The sequence below is a fragment of the Heterodontus francisci genome, chromosome 3 (genome assembly GCF_036365525.1).
Source record: "Heterodontus francisci isolate sHetFra1 chromosome 3, sHetFra1.hap1, whole genome shotgun sequence".
In the NCBI taxonomy this organism is placed as follows: Eukaryota; Metazoa; Chordata; class Chondrichthyes; order Heterodontiformes; family Heterodontidae; genus Heterodontus; species Heterodontus francisci.
This window is the reverse complement of record NC_090373.1, coordinates 166,970,722-166,979,685: the sequence shown is the minus strand read 5'-3', so window position 1 is coordinate 166,979,685 and position 8,964 is coordinate 166,970,722.

The window sequence follows — 8,964 nt, the reverse complement described above, 5'->3', positions numbered from 1 at the left end:
TTAAAACCCTATGTGTACTAATGCTTTGTCTTTCAACACACCATTAACATATTGTTTGCCTTTGCTCCATGACCTTCTGGTCAGTTACTGTGACCTTGTTCTATCTACACCTTCTCCTTTGTTATCTCTTGCCCCACTCCCGCTTTACTTGCTTAAAACCTTTCACATTTCTAATATCTGCTTGTTCTGAAGAAGGATCATTGACCTGAAACGTTAACTCTGCTTCTCTCTCCACAGATGCTGCCAGACCTGCTGAGTCTTTCCAGCATTTCTTGTTTTTATTTCAGATTTCCAGCATCCGCAGTATTTTGCTTTTATGTTAAAACTGACTGAAATATGATCACTACTACCAAAATGCTCTCCTTCCACCTGCCTATCTTTATTTCCTAAAACTAAGTCTAAAACTGCACCCTCTCTGGTTGGACTTGCTACATACTGGCCAAAAAGGTTCTTCTGAATGCACCTCAAGAATTCTGTTCCGTCAATTCCTTTCACGTAAAACTACCCTTACTATTACTGCCCTATTGTTCTTACACTTCTCAGAGATTTGCCTAAAAAACTTCTCTTCTATCTCCCTCTGACTGTTTGGGGGTCTATAGTACACCCCCAGCAGTGTGATTGCCCCTTTTCTGTTCCTTAGCTCAATCCATATGGCCTCATTTGATGAACCTTCCAACATATCATCCCTCCTCACAGCTGTCATCGTTTCCTTGACCAATATTGCCACTCCCCCTCTTTCTTATCCTCTTCCCTATCGCATCTGAAAACCCTGTAACCAGGAACATTGAGCTGCCATTCCTGTCCTTCCTTAAGCGATGTTTCTGTAATAGCTATGATATCATACTGTCATGTGTCTATCTGTGCCCTCAGCTCATCTGCTTTATTTGCTATACTCCTTGCATTGAAATAGATACCCTTGAGCACTGACAAACTTTTTTTATGTTCTAACCTTTATTTCCTCTGCCTTCCAGACTCATCCATTAATTTTCTGTCTTCCATTTTCATTTCTGATTTTGTCCCAATTGAGTCTACCCTCAGGTCTCCATCCCCCTGCCAAACTATTTTAAACCCTCCACAACAGCACTAGCAAAACGTCCCACAAAAACCTCAGTCCCAACTCTGTTCAGGTACAACCTGTCCGGCCTGTACAGGTCCCATCTCCCCCAGAGCCGGTCCCAATGTCCCAGGAACCTAAAGCCTTCCCTCCTGCACCATCTTTCCAGCCACGCATTCATCTGTCTTATCTTTCTATTCCTGTATTTACTTAAACGTGGCACTGGGAGTAATCCGGAGATTACTTCTTTTGAGATCCTGCTTGCTAATTTCTTACCTAGCTCAGTAAACTATTTTTGCAGGACCACAATTCTTTTTCTACCTATGTTGTTGGTACCAATGTGGACCACAACTGCTGGCTGTTCACCCTCCTCCCTCAGGGTGCTCTGCAGCTGCTCAGTGACATCCTTGACCCTGGCACCAGGGAGGCGACATACCATCCTGGATTCGCATCTGCGGCCACAGAAACGCCTGTCTGTTCCCTTGACTATTGAATCACCTATCACTATTGCTCTTCCAGTCTTGCCTGTGTCGCTGAGCCACCCATGATGCCATGGCCTTGGCTCTGGCTTCACTCTCCAGATGAACCATCACCTTCCTTAGTATTCAGTACTGAATACCTGTTGGAGAGATAACCAGATAAACTATTTCTGTGATGTTGATTGAGGGATAAATATTGGCCAGGACACCAGGGATAACCTCCCTGCTCTTCTTCAAAATAGTGCCATGGGGATCTTTTACATCTGCCTAAGAGGGCAATAGTTTAACCTCCCAACCAAAAGGCAGCACTCCCTCAGTATTACACCAGAGTATCAGCCTTGATTTCAGTACCCAAGTCCTGCAGTAATACTTGAATCCACAACCTTCTGACTCTAAACCAAGACTGCAATCAACTGAGCCATAGCTAATAAGCATTCTAATTATTCTGGATATAATTACTTTGGTCTCTGGAATCTTCAGCCCCAAGTCACGTTCGTCTACTATTATTATGAGTGTCAGAACTCGTGCCTAGTGAACTAGTGGGATACAGGACCCTGCAAGCATGTAGAGACAATCATTACTAGTACCATATAGTGTGACCATACACATCAACATGAACTGAATAGAAGAAAGAACTTGCATTTATCTCACACCTTATCTCAAAAGCGCCTCACAATGAATTTCCTTTTAAGTGTAGTGAATGTTGTAGTAGGTTTAGAATATTTTATATTGTAAATTCTTTAAAAGCAGCAACAATTTGAACCTTCAGTCTGACAATAGCAATAAAACCTAGATTGAGCATAAAACACTAGTGGAGGGCACCATTCTAAAATTCAAAATGTACACAATGACAAGGTAATTTAATCTGTCCTGTCCTCCCACTCTCTATCCAAAATAATGATGTGATGTGATTCATCCACCTGCATAAAATAGCACCACCCTGCTGAATCAGAATATACAAAATGGCACAAGTATCATATTAAGGACATCCTAACAACTGGACTATGCCTTTTCCTCTAAATGGTGGGAAGTAAATGTCATGACTTCCTGGTACTTGAGTTCCTATCATATCTTATTTATCTTGTATTTTCCATACCTGTCAGAAATTACCATATTATCCATAAATAACATTCCCTTATTGATCTTGGTTGATCTGCAGGTCATTGCCATTTCTGCAGTTCTGGTATTTGTATATTGGTGAACTTTCTCTTTCAACTCTGTACAAAAGTTTTCCATTTTTTAGAGTCTTTTTCCTGTATCAAAATTTCAATTATATATTGTACTGTTCTGTGTGTGTACAGGTTTTTTAATTGCAGATGTTGGCTTGCCCGTTCTTTCCATGATGTGATTGGGTTTGTGGTGCTGATGTCATGGAAATGGCAGCACGATGCCATTGTGATGTGCTAGACGAGGATGTGCAGTGCTCAATCAGGAGTCTCAGATTTGAATGTGTTTCTTGAAGGCATTGCTTTCCACTGGACTCTGCTGTTTTCCAAGTGCTTTTATCATGCTAAAACCACCTGGTGGAGTACTGAGGTTTTTAATAATCAAGAAATCTGACCTTTACCCAGAGAGTGGTGTGATAATGAAACTTGCTACCACATTGATTAGTTGAGGCAAATAGCATGGATGCATTTAAGGGGAAGCTAGATAAGCACATGATGGAGAAAGGAATAGAGGGCTATTGCTGATAGGGTGAGATGAAGTAAGTTAGTAGGAGGCTCCTGTGGAGCATCATTTTTTTTTAATTGATTCACGGGATGTGGGCATCGCTGACCAGGCCAGCATTTATTGCCCATCCCTAATTGCCCTTGAGAAGGTGAGCTGCCTTCTTGAACCGCTGCAGTCCATGTGGGGTAGGTATACCCACAATGCTGTCAGGAAAGGAGTTCCAGGATTTTGACCCAGCGACAGTGAAGGAACGGCGATATAGTTCCAAGTCAGGGTGGTGTGTGACTTGGAGGGGAACCTGCAGCTGGTGGTGTTCCCATGTATTTGCTGCCCTTGTCCTTCTAGTTGGTAGAGGTCGCGGGTTTGGAAGGTGCTGTCAAAGGAGCCTTGGCGCATTGCTGCAGTGCATCTTGTAGATGGTACACACTGCTGCCACTGTGCGTCGGTAGTGGAGGGAGTGAATGTTTGCAGATGGGGTGCCAATCAAGCGGGCCGCTTTGTCCTGGATGGTGTCGAGCTTCTTGAGTGTTGTTGGAGCTGCACCCATCCAGGCAAGTGGAGAGTATTCCATCACAGTCCTGACTTGTGCCTTGTCGATTGTGGACAGGCTTTGGGGAGTCAGGAGGTGCATTACTCGCCTCAGGATTCCTAGCCTCTGACCTGCTCTTGTAGCCACGGTATTTATATGGCTACTCCAGTTCAGTTTTTGGTTAATGGTAGCCCCTAGGATGTTGATAGTGGGGGATTCAGCAATGGTAATGCCGTTGAATGTCAAGGCGAGATGGTTAGATTCTCTTTTGTTGGAGATGGTCATTGCCTGGCACTTGTGTGGCGCGAATGTTACTTGCCACTTCTCAGCCCAAGCCTGGATATTGTCCAGGTCTTGCTGCATTTCTACACAGACTGCTTCAGTATCTGAGGAATTGCGAATGGTGCTGAACATTGTGCAATCATCAGCGAACATCCTCACTTCTGATCTTATGATTGAAGGGTCATTGATGAAGCAGCTGAAGATGGTTGGGCCTAGGACACTACCTTGAGGTACTCCTGCAGTGATGTCCTGGAGCTGAGATGATTGACCTCCAACAACCACAACCATCTTCCTTTGCGCTAGGTATGATTCCAGCCAGCGGAGGGTTTTCCCCCTGATTCCCATTGACCTCAGTTTTGCCATACTCGGTCAAATGCTGCCTTGATGTCAAGGGCAGTCACTCTCACCTCACCTCTTGAGTTCAGCTCTTTTGTCCATGTTTGAACCAAGGCTGTAATGAGGTCAGGAGCTGAGTGGCCCTGGCGGAACCCAAACTGAGCATCACGGAGCAGGTTGTTGCTAAGCAAGTGCCGCTTGATGGCACTATTGATGACACCTTCCATCACTTTACTGATGATTGAGAGCAGGCTAATGGGGCGGTAGTTGGCCGGGTTGGATTTGTCCTGCTTTTTGTGTACAGGACATACCTGGGCAATTTTCCACATTGCAGGGTAGATGCCAGTGTTGTAGCTGTACTGGAACAGCTTGGCTGGGGGCGCGGCAAGTTCTGGAGCACAGGTCTTCAGTACTATTGCCGGAATATTGTCAGGGCCCATAGCTTTTGCAGTATCCAGAGCCTTCAGTCGTTTCTTGATGTCACGTGGAGTGAATCGAATTGGCTGAAGACTGGCATCTGTGATGCTGGGGACTTCAGGAGGAGGCCGAGATGGATCATCAACTCGGCACTTCTGGCTGAAGATTGTTGCAAATGCTTCAGCCTTCTCTTTCACACTGATGTGCTGAGCTCCCCCATCATTGAGGATGGGGATATTTGTGGAGCCACCTCCTCCAGTTAGTTGTTTAATTGTCCACCACCATTCACGGCTCGATGTGGCAGGACTGCAGAGCTTAGATCTGATCCGTTGGTTATGGGATCGCTTAGCTCTGTCTATCGCATGCTGCTTACGCAGTTTGACATGCAAGTAGTGCTGGGTTGTAGCTTCACCAGGTTGACACCTCATTTTGAGGTATGCCTGGTGCTGCTCCTGGCATGCCCTCCTGCACTCTTCATTGAACCAGGGTTGGTCTCCTGGCTTGATGGTAATGGTAGAGTGGGGGATATGCCGGGCCATGAGTTTATAGATTGTTGTTGAGTACAATTCTGCTGCTGCTGATGGCCCACAGCACCTCATGGATGCCCAGTTTTGCATTGCTAGATCTGTTCGAAATCTATCCCATTTAGCACGGTGATAGTGCCACACAACACGATGGACGGTATCCTCAATGTGAAGGCGGGACTTCGTCTCCACGAGTCACCAAGACATATTTCTGCCTGACCATATTGGCAATAGTGTGATAGTTCCTCATCCATCCCACCATATAGATTTTAAAATTTGTAACATTATAAACACATAAGAATGGTCAGAAATTAGACAAAAAACATAATTACCCAATTATTTATCCATTTTATTCTAGTCATTCCAATAACTATGAAACCTGATGCATTCCTCCAAGCCTCTAGAACATCTCAACCTTGAGCATGGTCTCCCCCAATAATTATTAGTCCATACTTTCTTTCCCTCTCTCCAGTCAGGCCCTGATTGAAGCAACACGTGCAAGAAAGCGGATGTGCCCAGAGACCTCATTGCTCCTTCTCAGGGATCTTTGACTTTTCCACCTGCACTAGTAAATTACACGCATCCCTGAGTGCTTCCTGGCCTGCACAGCTGTTTCTAGACTCTTCTGCCAAAGTGTTTCTAAGTCCCTCTTGCAGACCCCATTCTGCCAGCCTCTGACCTCTGTTCCCTGGTTTGCCAATGCTCTCCACTCGCTCCCTATGATGTTCTGCATTCTGCTCTCCTGCATGTTCAGCCTCAAGGGAGAGGCAATGGTGCGACGGGAGCAGTCTGGACTGGTGTCTTTCAGGACATCAGGATGTATGGACATTCAGCCCCCACATCTCTTCCCCACCCTGAACTATCACTGATTGACCCAGCAGTAGCTGAGTTTCAGCAGGTTGAGGACAGACCCTTGCAGGCTCGAACACCTAGAATTTATTCACCATGAACGTTCTCAAGGGCCACCACTAGATGAACAGCACTCTTCCACCAGCTGTCATCAGGCCACTAGGGGAGCACCTTGTGTAGCAGAGTTAGGAAATCTTCTTGAAGGAAAAGTGCTATAGTTTGATTATCTGGTTGATAAATGAATGGAAGGCATTTGCCATGTTTAACATTAATTTATTTTATCACACTTGGCACTTTGGTCTGCAGTGTGGTTTTATAGTAGCTTCTGAGTCTGTATTGTCAGAATAGCATTGTTATACAAGTTGTCTGAATGGTTTGACTAATCTTCAATGCAGGTTGAAGGGATTGGGGAAAAATGTAACAAGGACAGGGGGCCTCTAAGTTCTCAGCGGCGTGAGGAGCTCAGCGGAATTCCTGAGCTATGATTTAATCCCTGCAAGGCCCTCCTTCCTCTACTGCTACCTGTCCTTTTACTAGATCTTCATCGTCTGATGACGTCTGCAGCTGCTTTCTTCCTTCAAATGCAGGCCTCTCTGCAATGCCATGTTCAGCAGACCACAATGACCACAATCTATTACATGGCATCCCCCAGCAGTTCAGCTATCTAAACTCTGCTTGAGCAGTCCTGCCCATGTGCTTTATATGGATCCTGGTTGTACCCAGGCATTGATTGTGTCCATATTGCTCAGGCATGGTGAGATTGCACAAGGATGGTTATCAGCCAAGTTCTTCATCTCCGTCACAGGGTCAAATAGTGTGGGCTGGGTTGTGTATCTAAGTTTAAAAGCGTGGTGGCAGCTCTCTTGGTGCCTTGATCTGCATGATTTTGTTCCTGTGACTGGGCACTATTTGTACATTGATAGAGTGGTATTCTTTTCCATTTATGAATGGTGGCTATGTATCTAGTCAGGGAAGCCAGCCACTGTTGCCAAGCCTTGATCTCTGTCCCATTGATGGCTGCAGTCAGTAGGAAGTTAATGTAAAAGCAAAATACTGCAGATGCTGGAAATCTGAAACACAAACAAGAAACGCTGGAAATACAAAGCAGGTCCGGCAGCATCTGTGGAGAGAAAAGCAGAGTTAATGTTTCAGGTCAGTGACCCTTCAGAACAGAAGTTAATGTATATGTACACCTCCGGCAAAGAGGGCGTGTGTTTAATGCAGCTGTGAACTACAGACTGGGAGATGTGGCTGGCGTGCCCTGTAGCAGACTGAGAGTATCCAGTGGCCTAAAAGTTTAGGGCTGTGGTGACTTTGAGGGCCACTGGCACGGCAAGGGTTACAATCGTTCCTTTAATTACTGGAACAGATCATTATTAAATCACTATCATCCTTTTAGATTTAAAATCAAAATATAGGTTTTTTTGGCCACAGCATACTGTGTAGCTAAAAGTGGATCATCAAAAGATATATTTTACTGTATAGCTAAAACTGGAGTGACTAAGTTGTCCTGTTAAATTACATATGCACAATGCCAATCCTATATATTTAGACACCAAAGAAATTCACGTTTTGAAGTCTTGTGACATAAAATTCAATGTTTCCAATTCCAGCTGTCCCACCAATTCAGGTGCTTTATAAAACTGTACAAAGCGTTTACAGAAGGAGCATTATTTCATAGCATTTCTGACATTCTTGCTAATACTCAACAATTTTCTTTTATCATTTTTGCATGTTTCATTTCAATCCCAAATGTACTACTTTGAAAAGTGGAATAATACTTAGCACAGTCAGTATTGTTCTGCATGATTTTAAAACTTGTTAGCAATACAGAGGAAAGACAGAAAAAAGAAGAAAAGCAATTATGGGCCCTGCCCTGGCGGAATATCTGAGGGTCAAGGTAAGGTCAACTCTGCTAAATGTTGCATAGGTGCCTGTACCAGTTTGGGCACTGACCACAGGAGAGGGAAGTGGGCAGGAAATATGCTGGTAAGCCACTTGTTAACCAGCCAACACCACAGGCTAGACAATTTTTACCCAGCCTTCAATCATCCCCTTTCATACAGAAAGACGGAGAAGTGATATAGAATGAAAGAGACATAGAGAAAGAAACACCTACATAAAGACCTACAGATAAAAAGAGACATGCAGAAAAAGAAAGACATTGAGACAAAGAGAGAGACATACAGAAAAAGGATAGTTAACTCTGTTGATCTCCACAGATTATTTTTTATTTGTCCATGGGTTGTGAGCATTGCTGAAAGGCCATCCCTAATTGCCCTTGAGAAGATGGTGGTGAACTGTCTTCTTGAACCATTGCAGAGCTTGTGGTGCGGATACACCCACAGTGTTGTTAGGGAGGGAGTTCCAGGATTTTGACCCAGTGACAGTTAAGGAACGGCGATATAAATCCAAGTCAGGATGGTATGTGGCTTGGAGGGGAACTTGCAGGTGTTCCCATCCACCTACTGCCCTTTCCTTCTAGATGGTAGAGGTTGTGCGTTTGGAAAGTGTTGTCGAAGGAGCTTTGGCGAGTTACTGCAGTGTATCCTGTAGATGGTACATACTGCTGCCACTGTGTGCTGGTGGTAGAGGGAGTGAATGTTTAAGGTGGTGGATGGGGTGCCAATCAAGTGGGCTGCTTTGTCCTGGATGGTGTCAAGATTCTTGAATGTTAAAGCTGTACTCATCCAGGCAATTGGAGAGTATTCCATCACACTCCTGACTTGTACCATGTAGATGATGGACAGGCTTTGGAGAGTCAGGAGGTAAGTTACTTGCCACAGAATACACCACCTCTTATAGCCACAGTATTTATATGGC